The 20507-nt window shown below is 45.8% G+C and overlaps 1 protein-coding gene and 1 pseudogene across 1 annotated transcript in view; both read left to right on the forward strand.

The window, feature by feature from the left end:
• The first annotated feature begins 818 nt into the window (after nucleotides 1–818).
• Nucleotides 819–20507, forward strand: part of LOC141163667 (histamine H2 receptor-like) — a 164441-nt gene continuing 144752 nt past the window's right edge. Inside the window, exon 1 of the mRNA XM_073649170.1 lies at nucleotides 819–1163. The gene's annotated coding sequence lies outside the window, so the exon portion shown is untranslated. The remainder of the gene's footprint in view (nucleotides 1164–20507) is intronic.
• On the forward strand, nucleotides 7546–8545 carry LOC141201163 (uncharacterized; annotated as a pseudogene).

Here is a 20507-nt window from a genome sequence, read left to right on the forward strand (position 1 = left end):
TGTTGTCATTGGCTGTAAGCCATAATCATCAACATTAACAGAAATAAACACTTGAAATAGATCTCTCTGTTTGTAATGACTCTATATAATATATGAGCTTCACTTTTTGTGTTGAAGAACTGAAATAAATTAACCTTTTGATGATATTCTAATTTTGTGAGAAGCACCTGTATATCGGGACCACTCTCCTTTCCCTATATACGTAGGCTGCTTTGCTGTCACTCTCGTACTGTTTATGGGGGCACTCCAGCTTTATTTATGGGGGAAAAGACTATAATGAGCGGAGCAGAACGTGATGCATCTCAAGTCTCCTTGGAATTGATTCTTAGAACTATGAAGCAGCGCAGACAGACTCATAAAGCCCCTTGCGGCCCCTCTCCACCCTGCCGTGCCGCTTCCCTGCAGGTCTCTATATTCGCTCTGTATAGAAGGAATAATACTTTATATACAACATATGGAAATATAAGAAGGAGCCTGCTGGTAGGAACTGAACACATCATTCTTATCCGCCAATATTGTCACAGCGCACAATATCCCATTTATCCACATGTAGGGATGTATGAGCAGAGCCACATTCTGTCTGATATTTATTCTAGGGGGAGGGGGGCAGATAAGAAAAGCTTTACATGTAACTTCACTTCTCTTGCATCCCTTACACCCCCCAGGGAAGCTGTTTTCTAGCAGTGCCCTGTCCTCTCCATCCTGGCACTGCTCTCTAAGAATCCTATAAGTGGCTGTAATATTATGTAACATTCAGCTGCGCCCTCTTGTGGCGATCTTTGGTATTGCTACCCTGTCTGTTGCTGATGCTGAGCCTTTTTTTTTCCATTGCTGTCACATTGTTACTTCACATCATTGAGTTTGCTGATTTTCTACCTTCTCCATACCCACCACAGGCTGCAGGGTGGCACCTTCTGTCTTCTCTCTCTGTATGGTCATAGGGATTGCAGCTGCTGCCCCCTCTGCAGGCTTTTATCAATGGAGTGGAGGTGGAGGAGCTCCAGCTGGCACAGCTCCATGTGTGCATCAGTCACCCTGGCAGCCTGTCTGCCCTGGGGCTCTGTGCTGCTGCTGCTGGCTTTATGAATGGAGGAGCTGAGGAGGAGGAATCCTGGGAAGAGCTCTGCCACTGCTGCACCCTCACCCTGCCTGCTCCATGCCAAGTAAGTGCCAGCTGGCATCTGTGCAGAATGTGCCCTGGTCCTGTGTCTGTGCAGCCTGAGAGCTGTGAGGGAAAGGAACCACTCACCTGCTTTACCTGCCTGCAGTCCTATGTAAAAGCAAACTCAGCTCTGCTACATATCTGCATATAATGGACCTGATTATATATAATCCTTTATTACTGATATTCTGCTTGTTGGGGAAACCAGACTGGATGATTGTATCCAAGCTCTGAGCTCCTGTGTAACATTGTATGTGGGTCTCTAGGTCAATGTGATGGTGCTGGGTCAGCAGCAGTCCTGTGTAAGAGGTTACTCTGTAATGTCAGGATGAACGCAGGGGCGATGGACAAAAGAATAGCCATAACTGGGCACGTTACCAGATTAATAGATTGAATGTTTGGTATTGTATATATATATGCTGATGGAAAAAAAACTTAATAGATTTAATAATGGGTAGAATCTATGTATATTATTATTATTATTATTATTATTATTATTATTATTATCTTAATAGATTGAATGCTTGGTAATGTCTATGCACATGCTGATAAAAATAGTAATAATTTAATAGATTTAATATTGGATAGTGTCTGCATATTCTGATATTATTATTATTATTATTGTTATTATATTAATAGATTGAATGATTTGTAATGTCTATGAATATTCTGATATAATAATAATTTAATAGATTTAATGTTGGGTAGTGTCTGTGCATATTCTGATATTACCAATATTATTATTATTATTATTATTATTATTATTATTATTATTATTATTACTACCATTTTAATAGATTGAATGCTGGTAGTGTCTATATAGATGATGATAATGATAATAATAATGATAACTTAATGGATAAAATGTTTGTTATTATCTATTGATATAATAATAATGTTGTTGTTATTATTAATATTTTTTATTTAATTTTTATTTATTTTTTATTCAATATTTTTAAGTCAATATCAAAACCTTTGTACAATACAGAATGAATTGACAAGTAACATTGTTTTATTATTATTATTATTATTATATTGCTATGTTTTATTATTATTATTTATTAGTAGTAGTAGTATTGTTATCATATAGTTTTTGCATTGTGATGTGTAAGGTAAGGTGCCTGACTCGGTTTCTCAGCAGTCGTGTGGGACCACGTAGGCGACATATTACCATATTATTAGCTCTGCTCCATGTGTCTCCTGTATGGGAGACATAACCCGCTATTAGTTGCACTCTTCTTCTGCTCCTAGTACAAAATCTTTGTTTCTTACTGCTTTTATATACATTAGGCGTCTGTATGGAGAGGTACTTTTATTATTAATTATTAACTCTTTAAATTTGTCCAAAAGACATTCATGGCCTGAGTACAGAACAGGGACTTGACCCTTTCTATACCCCCTCCCATAATAACTGGGCGTCCATCTCTACCCACCAACAACCGCAACCGTCTAATAGAGGCAATGACACCTTGTACCCCCAATATGTGGGGATCCTTGTGGACTTACTCCATTTCTATGGGGAAACAAGTCTCCTGGACTATGCCGCCAGTCTCTGTGCTATAGAGTGGTATACAGAACATAGAATGGGCTCTTACTCTCCGCATTCTTAGCCGATTATATAGTGTGCGAGCCGACAACCGTCTCCACATTGTGAACTAGTGGACAGTATTCTGTAGGATACTTTCTACACTTGTGACTTTTTTTAAAAAAAAAAAAAAAGTAGAGAATCCAAGTGATTGGAGCCGGAGACGGTTGTCGGCTCGCATACTATATAATCGGCTAAGAATGCGGAGAGTAAGAGCCCATTCTATATTCTGTATACCAAAGAATGCGAAGATACTGTAGCTTCACATTTATCCTGCAGTGGCCACTACAGGAGAAGTGTGGTATTACATGCTGATAGTCCAAATGAATAGGTGACCAGGTCTTGTGAAGTCCTCCAGAGTGGGAGGCGCTGTTTGCCGCTAGATAAGAAAAGAAAGATGACCTGAGGAACAGCTCCTTTTTACACAAATTCTCCCCACATAGTATTTATACAGGAGCACATTGAGCAGCCGCACGTACATGTAGAATTATTAAGGCTGACGACGCTAATCACAGCTAAATACAAAGGATCTGACAGATGGTGGAGGGTATATGGAGTGTGATTGGGACATGGTCACCCCATGCGCTTTCTGTTGTAGCAGCCCCAGGACACGTTGGTAGAAATGATATTATATGACATCACATATCGGAGGGAATTATATTCACGTGAACAGTCACCGGCTGCAGTTTTAGAAAATCAATCAATGGTCATGCCAATAATTGTAAGTGGCAGAGTCTGAAACAGGATCTATTGTGTCGTGACTTCCATCCTTAAATCCAAACTACTATGTATATTAAGCTCTGATCAAAGAAGAATTATACAGATCTTCACGCTACACCCACAAACTTATATATATTTTATTGGGATTTTATGTGATATAATAAAACTAATTAACAAGTATTTGTGAAGTGTAAAGGAAATGATACAGGGTTTTCTAATTATTTTAAAAATATAAATGTGTAAATTGTGATGTACATTTGTATTCAGCCCCCTGAGTCAATACTTTGTAGGACCACCTTTTGTTACTCCTGTAAGTCTTTTGGGGTCTGTCTCTTCTAGCTTTGCACATCTAGAGGTGACCTATTTGCCCCTTCTTCTACACTCGCTCTCGCTTAGTGAGATTGGATGGAGACGTCTTTGATTTGGAATTTTCACGTCTTGTCACAGATTCTCTATGGGATTTCGGTCTGGACTGTGACTGGGCTGTTCACACACATGAATATGCTTTGATCTAAACCATCCATTATAGCTATGGCAGGATGTTTAAGGTCGTTGTCCTGCTTGAAGGTGAACCTACGACCCAGTCTCAAGTCTTTTGTAGCCTCTAGCATGCTTTCCTCCAGGATTGTCCTATATTTAGCTCCATCCATCTCCCCATCATCTCTGACCAGCTTCCCTGCCCCTGCTGAAGAAAAGCATCCCCACAGCATGATGCTGCCACCACCATGGTTGATTGATAATTGTCCTGTGGACAGATTCTCCCATCTGAGCTGTAGATCTCTGCAGCTCCTCCAGAGTGACCATGGACCTCTTGGCTGCTTCTATAATTAGTGTTCTCCTTGCTTGGGATGTCAGATTAGGTAGACGCCATATCTTGGTAGGTTTACAGTTCTACCATACTCCTTCCATTTTTGGATGATGGATTGAATAGTGCGCCGTGAGATGTTCACAGCTTGGGCTATTTTTTTATAACCTAACCCTGCTTTACTCTTCTTCACAACTTTATCCCTGACCTGTCTAGTGTGCTCCATGGTTTTCATGATGCTGTTTGATCCCTAATGTTCTCACACAAACCTCTGAGGCCTTCACAGAACCGCTGTAGTTATACTGAGAAGAAATTACATACCGGTGGACTCAATTTACTAATTATGTGACTTCTGGAGGCAATGGGTCACTCAGGATTTTATTTAAGCACATCAAACTACAGGAATACAAATGCATCTCACAATTTTCAGATTTATATTTTTAAAATATTTAGAAAACCATGTATCATTTCCTTTACTTTGTACAAATACTTGCTACTTTGTGTTGGTATGACATAAAATACTTTTTAGTTTGTGGGCGTGACGTGAAAAAATTGGAAAAATTCATGGGGTTTGAATACCTTTTCACTCTCCTCAACATTAATTGCAATAATAAGATTGAAAAGTTCTTGAAATCACAGGATAGATAGATATTTTACTGTTATTGCCAATTATGAAAAAATGGAACAAAAATAGTGTAAGCGCCACATGCATAAATCCCAGCTCTTACACCTCGGCTGCTATCAGTGAGGTCATTAATGGTTGCAGTGTCGGACTGGAGTGCTAAGGATCCCCCAGTAACATCATTGATGCTAGGGGCCCACTTTTCAGCTACTAACAATATTACCTGACCCTCATTCATTACCTTGCCTATACTTCTATATAATAAACTGTGTAGTTTGATAAATGAATGATGAAATGCTGCCTTTGTCTGTAAATAATGTATTAAGTATACTGTGCCAAGCACTGTTCATATGCGTGGCCGGCTCCTGAATACAGGCCCACTGGGTGTCTCACCAGTTCCCCTATGGACTAGACTGAGCATGAATAGTTATCTAGGAAATGTTCTACAATGCCGTATGTACTTTGGCACACAAATCATCAAGATCCGCTGCTGACAGCTCCTTTTGCAATTGACCCAGATGTGTTCAATCGGAGACAAGTCCAGCGAAGCTGCAGGGCATGGTAGTAGGTTTACACCATACAGGCTGCTCACAGTACCACAAGCAACATATGGCATGGAGTTGTGTTGAAAAACGGCTTCTGGGACACTTTGGAGAAATGGATCGGCCTTGTTTTTCCTTTTTTCCACACATTGTCTAGTTGCTTGATTATATTGAGATCTGGGAATTTGGACACAAGTAATCACCTTGAACTCCTATTCCCTAAACCATTACTGAGCAATCTTTGTTTTCTGGCTACGGCATTATTCTGCTGAAACAGGCACTGCCTTTAGGGGATACCACTGTCATGTATCATGAAGAGGTAAACTAGGTCTGTACAATGTAGGTGGTAGGTGGTATGTGTCACATCCACATGAATACCAGGACTCAAGGTTTCCAGCAGAACATCCCCTGAAGGGTCACACTCTTGCAGAAGGAAAAATCCCAAATGAGCTTTATCAGCTAAAATGCAAAGAAAGAGTGTACAGTGTTAGACAAGATCTGCATAAGAACTGTATCCATATATGGCACAGACGTCTTGGGCACAGAAACCCAGAAGCAATAAGGAAGCTAGGTCAACTTGCAAATGGTGTGGAAATAAAGCAATGTAGTCAAATGATGAAGTGCACTAGCTGTCTTAAAGGGAAAATGTCCAGAAAATCCTTTCCTAAAGTAAGCACCACTAGATCTGCACAGCCACTGGATTTGATACACACAGATGTTTGCGGTCCAATGAGTGTTTAAACTCCAAGCAAGAAGAGATATTTTCTCATATTTATTGATTACTACTCCAGATATACAGTCACTTACCTGCTTCACAGTAAGGATGAAGTTCCACGGAAACTTGAAGAATATCTTGCCGTAGTATTTAACAAATTTGGAAGAATTCCAAAAGCCCTGCGTGCAGATAATGGGACTGAATATACAAGTGGTAAGGTGCAAACCATTTTGAAAAAGAATGGAATCGTGTTCCAGACTACCATCCCATACAACCCAGAACAGAATGGCATTGCAGAGAGAAAGAACCGCACTCTCTGTGAAAGTGGAAGAAATATGTTTGATGCGAATCTACCTACAACGTATTGGGGAGAAGACATCACGACAGCTTGCTATCTTCAAAACAGACTGCCAGGTAAAGCCACAAATAAAACTCCATATGAGCTATGGAACTGTGAGAAGCCTAACCTGAAGCACCTAAGGATATTTGGAAGCAAAACGTTTGTGTATGTTTCCAAAGAAAAACATTCCAAGTGGAAATCACATGCAAAGCAATGAGTCCTGGTGGGCTATAACGAAGCTCAAAAGGGATACAGAATCTTGCACCCAGAGACCAACACAGTAACAATCAGCCAAGACGTAGTGATTGTTGAGAACTCAGTTTCGCTCAAATTCCATGAAGTTACACCAGTCATTCAAGCCAAGAAACAAGAACAAGAATCTCAATCACCAAACCCAGACACTGAAAAAGAAAACACTGAAGTCTGGATAAGCTCTGAAGCCAGCAAGAAAGAAACAGAAGAACCAAGTCAACCTTCAGTCAGGAGATCAGAAAGACCAAGCAAAGGTATCCCAGCTCGACGCCTTTCTTATATGGTCAGAACACTTCCTGAGCCAGAGCCACAGTCATGGCAAGAGATGCAAAAACTGCCTGTCCACGAGAAGCAGAAGTGGATAAATGCCGCTAATGAAGAGATGGAGTCCCTTCACCAACTCCAGACATGGGAGCTTACGGAGCTACCACAAGGAAAAAGAGCTATCAGATGTAAGTGGGTCTTCAAAAACAAATATGACTCAGAAGGTAAAGTTCACCGGTTTAAGGCAAGATTGGTCGCAAAAGTGTACTCGCAAAAATATAGTTAAGATTATGTTGCTATATTTGCTCCAGTTGCGAAGCAAACCACCTTAAGAACTTTAATGTCCGTAGCTGCAGTTCAACAGATGACAGTGAGACATTTTGACATCAAAACAGCCTTCCTACATGGTGATATTGAAGAAGAGTTGTACATGAGCCAACCCGAGGGATATATTAAAAAGGGTGAAGAGCACTTTGTTTATAGAATGCAAAAATCTCTCTATGGACTTAAGCAGTCGGGAAGAGCATAGAACTCAAAAATGAACAAAGTTTTTATGGATGAAGGATTTAAAGGGTCTCAAGCTGATCCATGTTTGTATACGAAAATTGTAGCAAAGAAGTGGATGTATGTTCTCCTATATGTAGACGATGTAAACATGTCTCATCGAGATGAAAAGGAAATTACAAAGCTAGGTGAAATTCTCAACTAGCGCTTTGAGACTAAGGACCTTGGAAATGTGACATATTATTTGGGAATCCAAATTCAAAGAGAGGAAGATGAGAGTTTTCTTCTCAAAGTTCTAAAATTTCCGCAATCCTGAACCAATTTGGACTGTCAGAAGCCAAAGGTGCGTCAACACCAATGGATCCATCCTACTTAAAGTTGGAATGAGAAGAAGATCTGCTACCCACCAATGATAGTTACAGACAAGCAGTGGGGGCACTTCTGTATATAGCAACCACAACTCGTCCAGATATTACAGCCAAAGTTGGAATTCTCTGCCGACATGTAAGCAAGCCACGCCAAAGAGACTGGAACGCAACTAACAGAATTCTACAATATCTTAAGGAAACTCAAATCTTAAAATATCTGCATCAGGAGATCTCACTCTCAGAGGTTATGTGGATGCAGATTGGGCTGGAGATACAAGTGATCGGAAATCAACAAGTGGTTACTTGTTCAAGTTAGGAGAAAATTCAATTTCTTGGTCCAGCAGAAAACAAGTGTCAGTCACATTGTCTTCTACAGAAGCAGAATATGTGTCAGCTGCTTATGCAAGTCAAGAAGTTATTTGGTTGAAACAACTTTTGGAAGATTTCGGCAAGCTACTAGCTCAGCCAACAGTTATCTATGAGGACAACCAAGGATGTATTAAACTTGCCAGCAGTGAGAAGATTAGTGCAAGGACTAAACACATCAACGTTAAACATCACCACTTACGTGACTTAGTAGAACGTGATGTACTAGAGTTTATTTATTGCAAGTCTGACAAGATGTTTGCTGATGGTATGACAAAACCAGGATAAGTAGTTGTTGAGTGGGGGTGTTGGAATATGTTTAGTGCAACAACTCCATTCCTGTGTATGTAAATGTTCTATCGCTAGGTTTGTGTATTGTCTATAAAGTTAAAAAAAAACAACTCCCGGAGGCGCACACACAGAAAAGACCATGTGACTGTGTTCAGTTTCCTGTGTCTGTGCATGAGAGGAGAAGCAGCCTGCTGATGCTGCACAGAGACACTTCAGATATGTATATTCCTGATTCCACAAAGCCTATCATATCTGTACCTGTTTATAGCTAATTAAAGCTTTGTTCTGTGGTCAACACGCTTTGAGAGTATCCTGAATGGTCCACTGCCAACACTTCCCCAGCTAAGTGACACAAACACATCCGACTATCCACATAGAGTACAAGAAAGTGAGATTCATCAGACCCGGCCACCTTCTTCCATTACTGCATGGTCCAGTTTTTATGCTCATGTGCTCATTCCTGGTACTTTTGTGTAGACCAACGCCTCAATTTTCCTGACTCCCAACGACTCTGACTCTACAGCCCTGGACAGAGGTCAGAATGAACACTCAGACCGACACTCAGCAAACTACTTGTTTTAACACATTTCTATCATCACCAGCAGGATTATTTTTCAGAAATTTGGATTGTAGTTTCTGCAGGACCATGACCCTTCCCTGGTTTACCTGTTTTCGTTTCTTAGATCACTCTTGGTAGGTACTAACAGGGGCAGATTTCCCATAAGGCCAACCTAGGCCATGACCTAGGGTGCAGCAGTCAGGGGGGGGGCGTATATACAGAAAAAATAACATACAAAATTTAACAAATTTTTCTTTGAAACGGCCATATAAAATGCTGTTTTTATTCTTATATCCATATACATTAAATAAATTGAGTTGTAGTTTTACCTTGCTATCTCTACAGATTGCGCTGTCTTGCTCAATCACAGGCAAAGAGCATTTATTATTTCTCTCTCACACACTCAGCATAAACCATGTGTTAAAGGAAAACTTCAGATTTGGCGGTAGAATAGTTATTCCAAGTGTTCCATTACGCTCATATCTCTTGACTTCTACATATCTACTGCCATCATAGATGCTCTAAATACCTTGAAAGTGATGAAACCCAAAAATCAGGAACTCGAGCAGAAGCTAGAGGTATACTCATCAAGCAGCAAAAACTTGAAACAGCGTTCATGGCTCAGTTTTGGGCAACGGTGTTGCTCAGATTGCACCAAGTGAACAAGTATGTGCAAAACATTGGAATTGATGTTTTGAAAGTTGTCAAAGTTCTCCAATCACTAGTAAAGTTCTAGATAGAACTGTGAGAACAGTTTTATTTATATGTGGAAAAACGCTCTCAGCATTTCTGAAAAGAAAGTACATGAGCGTGACGAAAAGCGTTGGATTCTCAGGAAACTTCAATCTGATGAGACACATTATGGTGAAGATTGGGTAAGCGATAGTGATGAGCGAACGTGCTCTCCACTACTTGGTACTCGCCCGAGCATCACGGTGCTCGATAAGCTCAGTGAGTATTTCTGGGTTGTTCGGGAAGAAACTCGGGTTCCTGCCCTACATCTTTAACGCTCTTTAGAGCTCCAATGAACATGCAGGGATTGCTTGCCACGCACTGTAATGCCGTAGCCATGTTGGTTGTGGGCATTACAGTGATTGGCTGGCCACATAGTGTCATCAGGTCTATATAAGATCTGGCGCTGCTGTGCTCGTCACAGTCTACTTCGGAAACAGGCAGAGTAGGGAGAGGTGCTGCTGCTGAGTCAGTGAGAGACTTACTTGTTTATAGTTAGAATAGGTATATCCAACTGAACTAACAGTCCTTCTGAGGACTAATCCAGCTGCATATTTTCAGTGGTGAAGGTGATAGCAGGAGTTCGGCAGGCAGGGTATGTGGCAGACTGCAGTGCATGATACCGCACAAGAGGGTCTATTGCATGTTCAACTTCTGACTGATTCTGCTGTGACAAATATTTCTAGACATAGCCCCAGGTATCAGGGGCCAGAGCAATTTTTTTTTATCTTAATCATGGTTATTTGCTTAAAAATCAATCCAGTGTACACCATTTTTCTGCTCCATTTGCTTGTTAGCACTGCAGAATACAGCCTGAACTTTTCCATACTACAGCGATAAAAATCCAGAAATTTGAACTGAATGTGGAAAATATTGGCCTCCATTTCCATTTTGTTGCAGTGTGTCGGTGAAGCTATTCACACAAGGTCTCTGTGAAGGATAGTATTAGTAAACTACCGGCCTACTATTTAAAACAGTGTTTCTCTTTCAGACGTATCACATATAACTGCATTCCAAAATCAGCCATTTCTGGCTTCCATTTTCATTTTGTTGCAGTGTGTCGGTCAAGCTATTCACACTAGGTCTGTCTGAAGAATAGTATTAGTAAACTACAGGCCTGGTATTTAAAACCGTGGTTCTCTGTCAGACGTATTGCATATAACTGCGTTCCATAATCAGCCATTTCTAGTGAACGTGGAAAATATTGTCTTCCATTTAAAATGGGCAAGGTGCGTGGCAAGGGACGGGGAAGTGGACGTGATGGTGCATGCAGAGGCGGAGGCCGTGGCCTTGGGCAAGCTGAAATTGTGCCATAACAAACACCCGCATCTTGTAGCTCGACCTTCCTGTCCCAATTACTAGGGGACCGCAGTACACCACTATTGAACACACAGCAGTGTTAAAAGGTTGTTGGTTGGATGGCAGATAATGCTTCCAGTCACTTTGCCACCACTACCCTGTCTTCAACACGGTCAAGTTTCAGTAGACGTGAATCTGGACCGCATATTCCTCACCCTGATCCTCCTTCCTCCCACCATGCCAAGTTCCCAGAGACAACGGATCCCACACTTGGACACTCAGAAGAGCTGTTCACTTTTCCATTTGTAGATTCGGGCCTCTCACCCGGCCAGCTTCAAGCAAGTTAAGAGGAGAACGCGTGTAGCGATGCCCAAATATTTGAGCAACCACAGTCACACAAAGGCAACAGTGAAAAACTGCAATTACTGTCGCAAGAGGTGGATGATGATGATGATGAGACACAATTGCCAGAAAGTCAGGAGGAGGACCAGGGTGCGGAAGTGGACGACCAGGTGGTGGATGATATAGTAACTGACCCAACCTGGCAGGGGGACATGCAGAGTGAGGACAGCAGCACAAAGTGGGAGGGAGGTGTAGAACCACAACAGGCAGGAAGAAGCAGTGTGGTGGCCGCAGACACAAGGCGGGAAAGCGTATCCCGTACGCCAGTACAACTGAAGTTGCCAGTACAACTGTTAGGTCTTTCCGAGTCTGGTTGTTTTTTAAAGACTCTGCAGATAACCCCAAAAAGGCCATTTGCACAATCTTCCAGGCCAGCATCAGCAGGGGTATCAAAACTACCAGCCTGACCACCACCAGCATGATAAGGCACATGGCAGCAAAGCACCCGACTAAGTGGGCCGAACCCCAGGGTCCAGAAACAGTGTCTGCGGGTGACACCACTGCTTCTTCCGCTGTTGTGCGTGCATGCCAATCCCCTGCCCATGGATCATGCCAAGATGCCTCCCACTATGCACGTGTCGTTGCACACTCTCAACTAGCACCATCAGCTAGCATTTCCTTGTCCCTGCGCAGCGTTCAGTTGTCCCTACCCCAGTCCTTGGAACGCAAGCGCAAATACGCAGCCAACGCCCCACAGGCCACACTACTAAATTCACACATTTCGCAAATGCTTGCGCTCGCAATGTTGCCTTTTAGGCTCAAGGAGACGGAAGCTTTCCGCAACCTGATGGGGGCGGCCGTCCCTTGATACTCGGTCCCCAGCTGTCACTATTTCTCCCGGTTTGCCATCCTGGCATTACACGAGCACATGTCCCACAACATTAGCCGTGCCCTCAACAACGCAGTTACTGGGAAAGTCCACCTAACCACGGACACGTGGACAGGTGTTTGTGGGCAGGGACCGTACATCTCGCTGACGGCACACTTAGTTAATATAGTGGAAGCCGGGACCCAGTAGGACCTTGGGATGGAATACGTCCTTCTGACGCCAAGGATTGCGGGCCCTGGGTCAATCAGGGTTGCCCCCACATTCTACAGCTACTGCACTTCCTCCTCTTCAGCCTCCATCTCCGAAATGACCACATCAGTCAGAAGCTGGAAGCACTGAAGCACTGCCTCGGCCAAGCGGCAACAGGCTGTGCTGAAGCTAATATGCTTAGGTGACAAACCGCACAACACTGAAGAGTTGTTGACAGCTCTGAAAAAGCAGGCAGATCTGTGACTGACACCGCTGACTTTACAGCCAGGCATGGTCGTGTGTGACAATTGCCGGAACCTGGTGGCAGCTCTGAAGCAAGGCGAGCTCACATATGTACCATGCCTGGCCTATGTGCTTAACCTCGTGGTTCAGCAGTTTCTCAAAACCTACCCGGATCTGCTGGATCTGCTTGTCAAAGTACGCCACGTTTGTACCCATTTTAGAAAGTCATCTACAGCTTCCGCCGCCCTTGCCATGTTTCATCAGCATTTGTAGCTTCTAGCTCACTGACTGGTGTGCAATGTCCCCACGCATTGGAGCTCTACATTGCACATGTTGGGAAGGATTTGTGAGCAGAAGAGGGCAGTTGTTGACTACCAGCATCACCAAGGCCGTCGGTATTCATGTCAGACTCCACACATAAGACCTCAGGAGTGGACATGGATGTCAGACATCTGTACCATCCTCCAAAACCTTGAGGACTCCACCAAGATGGTGAGCGGCGAAGACGCCATAATTAGCGTCACCATCCCGCCTCTCTGTCTTCTGAAACGCTCTCTGCTCACAATTAAAGAGGATGCATTGCAGGCGGAGCACGATGAGATGGAGCAAGGAACCATACAGGGTGATTCCACACAGCCCAGCCTCATCTCATCCTAACGTGGATTGGGTGACAGTGAGAAAGAGGAAGAGAAGGAGGAAGAACAGGAGCTAGTTTCCTGTGCTTTAGACAGTACTACCTGCACAACTGTTCAGCGTGAATGGCCTGAGGACAGGGAGGAGGAGGAGAATGAGGAGGAGAGCATGGTCAGTCGTCCTCTTGGTGAGGACACGGAAATCTTGCCTGTTAGCAGTCTGGCACGCATAGCTGAGTTTATGCTACGCTGCCTTTCCTGTGACCCTCGCATTGCGCAAATTTTGGGTGATAGTCGTTACTGGTTGGTGACACTTCTGTACCCACTCTACAAGAAGAACTTTCTGTGTCTTATTCCCTTGCCGGAAAGGCCTAATAAAATAGGGCAGTACCAGAATGCCCTTGTTGCGGAATTATTAAAAAAATTCCCATCTGAAAGCGCTGGCGGCAGAGGTCACAGTTCGTTGGACAACCAAGGAGTACAAGCAAGAGAGACACAAATGCAATCCAGCAGAGGCAGGGGAACACTGTCAAAGTTCTGGGACAGTTTTCTCAGACCATCCCATCGCACAGGCCCTGAGGTGCAGGGTACTCTCAAAGGAGGCAAAAGTTTTGGAAAATGTTGAGGGAGTACCATGCTGACCGTACCATTGTCCTCCATGATTCCTATGTGCCTTATAATTATAGGGTATCCAAGCTGGACACGTGGCATGGACTTGGATGTCCTGGCCTGCCCTGCCGCTAGAATTTTGTCAGAGCGGGTTTTTAGCTCTGCTGGTGGAATTATAACTGAGAGGCGCATCTGCCTGTCAACTGAAAATGCTGACAGGCTGACTCTTATAAAAATGAACAAGGGCTGGATTGGGCCAGACTTCTCAACACCACTGAATGATAGCAGCGTAACATAAACTCAAATCCAGTGGGGTTTTTTTTGGGAGGTCTAACTCTATTCCCATTCACCTCTGTCTTCACACCCAGACATGGGTATATGCTTAATGATTTTGTCTATTTGCTCTTATCCTCCTCCATCTCCTCATCCTCATCCACCACCATATCACCACAGTGTCTACCATATATACGTCTCTTGCAAGGGGCATTGGAGTTCCTCCAAATTTTTGGCAGCTCTTGCATTCATTGTATAGGCAAACAGTATGGAAGACCCACTTCCTAATAATTGGAACTTTGTTTTCAGGAGGCCCTCCGACCTCTACGTCTCTTGCAAGGGGCATTGGAGTTCCTTCAAATTTTGCAGTCACTGCATAAGCAAGAACAGTATGGGAGACCCACTCCTTTCTAATGGGAACATGTCATTACTCTGGCCAAGCTCTTTGTGTCTTTAAATTGTTATTGGGGTATTTCCAAAATTTTGGCAGCCGTTGGACTCACTGGATACCCTATAACTGTATAGCAGACCCGCTCATTTCTAATGGGAACATGTCGTACTCATTACTGAGACCCACCTCTATGTGTCTTTAAATTGTTATTGGGGTTTTTCCCAAATTTTGGCTGCCCTTGCAGTCATTGCATGGGCATTACCACTATGGGAGTGACGCGCCCCTGGGCCTGCTGTGTCGCGCAGCGTCTAGCGCATGGGGGCTTACCCGGAACCGGATCAGATGAGGGTTGTAGTCTCCGAGTGGCGGGGACCCGGTCCGTGCCCAGGGAGTCAACTCAGTGTGTGGCAGTCTTGATAGATGTTATTTGAGTGTCGACTACGCCACCCGTTGATTTGCAGCTATGGAGCTGCCGCTGCAGGGCAGACCGCTGAGGCCGGTGTAGAATTGTGCAGCGTGATAGTATAACCCCCAACGGGAGGGGTATGGCCTCAGGGCAGCCGACGTGGAAGATGAGGGTAGCAGGAACCACTCAGAGACGGTGCGGTGTAATTCAGGGTCTTTACTGGTAACAACGATAGACCCTCCCGGAGTACTTGCTAGCGAACGGGGCCTGGTCAGTCCTTGAGCAGATGGGATCTCCCCTGGCCAGGCGGAGTTGTAGGCCTCCCAAACTGACTGTACTCTTCTGGCTACCTTGCTAGAAGCGGATATAAGTAGCCCACGTCCCTGAGTGTACCGTGTGGTGCTCACCCGTATGGCCGGTGACTCGGGGCCTTCTAATGGCTTCCGCTCCACGATGGCGGCGCTGGTCGCACGCGTGTGACTGTGCCTTCGGGTTTCTGGGCCTGAGGACCTGAAATCCCCTGCCGGTCGGCTTCTGCTGCTGGGTAAGAGTTAGTCCCCACAGCCTCGGACGCCGGGTCCGGTAAGAAAGCTTCTCAGTCAGGGCGAGCTCTGCAGCTGCCAGCCCCTGACTTGTAGTAGTATTGCTCCCACTGAGCTTCTGCTGTTTCTTCCTGTGACTGTTTCTTGTCTCTACTCTCCTTGACTGACTAACCCTGCTTCAGCCCCGGGTTTATATAGGGGAAGATCTTCCCCTCCCAAGACTGGGCAGGAGGTGTGGCATGCACAGGATCCCTGACCAAAGGACCTCCCACCTGCTCTCAGACATAACATTACATTACTGTGGAAACCAGACCCCTGGGGTGCCACATTCCCCCCTAGTGAAATTTAGTACTCCGGGACTAAACATATTTTGGAAAAACATAACAGGATATAAACAATAATAATACAATAAGAAACACATAAAGGTGGTCACGGCATGTCCGTAACCGGGTGCAGTCTTTGAAGAAAGCAAGGTGTCCATTTCACCAAAACAGGGAGACGTAACCAGGTAGGGGTCTGTCCTACCCCGAGTCCTTAACAGTCTCTAGTCCATCCTGGGTTACGCTCCAACTATGTACAAGGATTCCCGGTAATCCACCAAGGATTCCTAAAAGTAACGCCGGAGAGTTCCACCTGTTGCCGTCGCATCAGTGCCCGGATCTCTTTCTGGAGCACCCGCTGCTCGCCGGAGCTGGCGTTCTTGGCAACCTGCTGTAAAAGGAAAATCACCTCTCTTTAAATCCGATCTGTGGCACGGGCTGGCCATTGCTGGCGATGATACTCAAGTCGTCATCAGGGTAGCGGGTAATATCCGAGTCATTCCAGTACTGCTTAAAGAGCATGTACGGGATGGTGGTGACCTGTGACCCGGTGTCCAGTAGGGCACTCATGGGAATGCCATCCAGTACCACAGGCAAGACTGGACGTCCTCCCACATATCTGTCGCGCCAGTTCGATGGGCCTGGTGATCTTTTTCCTGGGGGTTGGCCCTCTACCCCAGGTTGTGCCCGTTTAAAGAACAGTACCTTGCCATATGTCCGGGTTGATTGCAGCGGCGGCAGATGGGTCGTTCGTCCTCGCTGTATCGGTCACTGGGTCTTCCTCTGGCCGGTGGGGTCCTCCTTGGTCGACGCCACGGGATGTCCTCCGGTCCGGATGCCAGCTGGATCTTCCCTGGGGTGGAAGCCTGTAAAGACTGCACAGTTCGGGTTAGCGCAGCAATGCTCTTAACTAGCTCTTGGACCTGATGGTGTAGGTCTGGAGCCGGGTCATTGTCCAAAGCCTGTGCATCAGCTCCCACAGGCCCTGCCGACAAGGGCGCCGCCTCCTGGTGGTAAGTGATAGCAGGACGCCTGTGGGTCACAACGCCACCCGGTGCCGGTTCTCGGAGCACCCGGATGGCTCTGTCCTTGAACTGTGCAAAGCCCAGATGGGGATCCTGTAAGGCCATTGCCCGCAACTGGGTTCGGTGGGTATTACAATATAGTCCCTCTATAAACTGTTCGGTCAACAGCCTGTCCTCGTTTCCCACTCCATCAGGGTCGGTCTGCTTAATGGCCCTCAGGGCCTCTTGTAGGTTTAGTGCATAGTCCCTTATACTCTCATGCGCTCGCTGCTTGCACCCGTAGAATCTAAGCTTAATCTCGGCTGAGGTGCGGGTATCAAAGGTGTCCTTCAGCCGGGTTAGTATCCCTGCGACAGTCCTCCTCCCAGGTGGCCAGGATTTTACTTCCCTTTTGGCTGCCCCGGTTAGTTGGGCCACCAGGATGCTCACTTTTTGCTCTTCTGTGAGGGAGTACACCTGGAAGAGGCTATCCAGCTTTTCTCTAAAGTCATGCAGGGTATGTGACTCCCCTGAGTACTGGGGTAGCCAAGCTGCTCCCGGGATATAGGGCATGGTGAAGGGCATAACTGCAGCAGCGGTAGCGCTGGCGGGGGTTGAGGCAGTGAAGCTCTCCTCCGTATCCGACATCTTCCTCCCCCCTAGTGGACCGTGGCCTACCTTGCGATGATCCTCTTCCGTAGGCCGCGGCTCCGCAGTGGATCGTCAGGGTTGAGGACCTTCCGTCGCGCTCCTGTGACGTCGGCGTCTGCTGGGCTCCTTCCAGGACCTTACGCAACGTCCGGACGTGAGGCAGGGCTTCAGTTCTCGCGCGCTTTCGGAGTCCACGCCCCTCTTCTTCCCGCGCGGCGTCCTCAAGATGGCGTCCAATGGCGGGAAAACTCCACGGATGGCGGGAAGAAGGCAGAAGATGGCGCCGGATGGCGGGAAACTTCACCGATGGCGGGAAGAAGGCTGAAGATGGCGCCGGATGGCGGGAATCTTCACCACAGGTAAGTTTGAAAAGTCTCTTTTTCAGGCACGCAGTACCCGGTGGTTGCGGGCACGAAATCCTGCCGACTACACCAAAGTTGACGCGCCCCTGGGCCTGCTGTGTCGCGCAGCGTCTAGCGCACGGGGGCTTACCCGGAACCGGATCAGATGAGGGTTGTAGTCTCCGAGTGGCGGGGACCCGGTCCGTGCCCAGGGAGTCAACTCAGTGTGTGGCAGTCTTGATAGATGTTATTTGAGTGTCGACTACGCCACCCGTTGATTTGCAGCTATGGAGCTGCCGCTGCAGGGCAGACCGCTGAGGCCGGTGTAGAATTGTGCAGCGTGATAGTATAACCCCCAACGGGAGGGGTATGGCCTCAGGGCAGCCGACGTGGAAGATGAGGGTAGCAGGAACCACTCAGAGACGGTGCGGTGTAATTCAGGGTCTTTACTGGTAACAACGATAGACCCTCCCGGAGTACTTGCTAGCGAACGGGGCCTGGTCAGTCCTTGAGCAGATGGGATCTCCCCTGGCCAGGCGGAGTTGTAGGCCTCCCAAACTGACTGTACTCTTCTGGCTACCTTGCTAGAAGCGGATATAAGTAGCCCACGTCCCTGAGTGTACCGTGTGGTGCTCACCCGTATGGCCGGTGACTCGGGGCCTTCTAATGGCTTCCGCTCCACGATGGCGGCGCTGGTCGCACGCGTGTGACCGTGCCTTCGGGTTTCTGGGCCTGAGGACCTGAAATCCCCTGCCGGTCGGCTTCTGCTGCTGGGTAAGAGTTAGTCCCCACAGCCTCGGACGCCGGGTCCGGTAAGAAAGCTTCTCAGTCAGGGCGAGCTCTGCAGCTGCCAGCCCCTGACTTGTAGTAGTATTGCTCCCACTGAGCTTCTGCTGTTTCTTCCTGTGACTGTTTCTTGTCTCTACTCTCCTTGACTGACTAACCCTGCTTCAGCCCCGGGTTTATATAGGGGAAGATCTTCCCCTCCCAAGACTGGGCAGGAGGTGTGGCATGCACAGGATCCCTGACCAAAGGACCTCCCACCTGCTCTCAGACATAACATTACATTACTGTGGAAACCAGACCCCTGGGGTGCCACAGGAGACCCACTCCTTTATAATGGGAACATTATTTTTATTAAGGCCCTCCTCTATATGTCTTCAAAGGGGTATTGTGGTGTGTCCTAATTTTTGGCAGCCCTTGCGGTCACTGCATACCCAATAACAGTATAGGACACACTCTTTAATAATGGGAACAACAAAGCATAGCCGACTGCTGGCCCTTTAAGAATAGTAAGGCCTTTAAAAATAGTGTTTGTAACTTTCAGAGTCCCTCCTTCATAAATGAAACAGGATGTGTCTGATCATGTCTCATACACCACATGGCAAGATAAGGTTGTAAAATGTTAAAATGACATTTACTGGTGAATGTATTTTTCACCATTGAAAGCAATGCAAAAGTGCAAAAACACATCAAAAATGCTACGTGTGAACATAGCCCAAGGTATGGACGACCATTTTTGGTTTTGGCCATTTCTTTTGCCTTATATACAAGTCATTATCCTGGAAAGGATGTTCCTTAACATTTTTCCCAGGAAAATCCATTTTGGTTTCGTTTTTGTATGTTTTATTGTGAGTCCGTAAAAGTGGCGTAATACCTCTGACAACGTTGTTGACAGAAGTGACCTGGGAGTCAGAAATGCTTCCAGAGGTCTTCCCCATGCTGTCCCATGTCATTTGAGCACTGTTTCCATCGATTTGAGCAATTTTTAGGCCCTCTGCAGACCGCCGGGGGGGAGCCGCCTGAAAAATGCTCGAGTTTCCCATAGACTTACATTGGGCTTGTTACTCGGGCCGAGCACTCGAGTATTCCAATTTGCTCGACCTGAGCAACGAGCACCCGAGCATTTTAGTGCTCGCTCATCACTAGTAAGCGAGTGTGACAAATTTTGAACCAATACATTTTTAATTAACTTATTTTCATTGGTGGAGGTGGGGAAGAGAATGCAGAATTATGTGCCTTGGCCTAGGGCATAGTAATATGCAAATCCAGCCCTGGGTATGAACTATTGATTACTAGGAACACTCCACAAGACCTGTTTATTTCTTAGGTGCTCTGTAATCAATTTGGCCCTTGCCTACATTATTAGATCCTTACACTTGTCCATTTTTCCTGTTTCCAAAACATCAACTTTAAAGTTTACCTATGATTTAATCAAACTATGAAGTAAATGCTCAGGCTTGTAACTTTGGCTGGCTGTGCAGCCCCTAAACTGCTGCCAGGAGTATCTGAACTGCAACTTCTGCCTATACTGCAGTGAGAGCAAGAGAGGAGAACAATTAGACAGAAGCACAGTGAGAGCCAGAGAGGAGATCAAGATCATGGTGACACAGAACCAAGGATGAGATCAGGAAAACAGCAGCACAGTGAGACCAAGAGAGGATATGAAGGTGACAGCAGCGCAGTAAGAACCAGAGTGGAGATCATGTAGCTAGCAGCACAGTAAAAACCAGAGAGAAAATCAAGATCGCAGCAGCACAGTGAGAACC

This window comes from Phyllobates terribilis, unplaced genomic scaffold (assembly GCF_046119375.1).
Source record: "Phyllobates terribilis strain yellow unplaced genomic scaffold, ASM4611937v1 Scaffold_1__5_contigs__length_1240528914, whole genome shotgun sequence".
In the NCBI taxonomy this organism is placed as follows: domain Eukaryota; kingdom Metazoa; phylum Chordata; class Amphibia; order Anura; family Dendrobatidae; genus Phyllobates; species Phyllobates terribilis.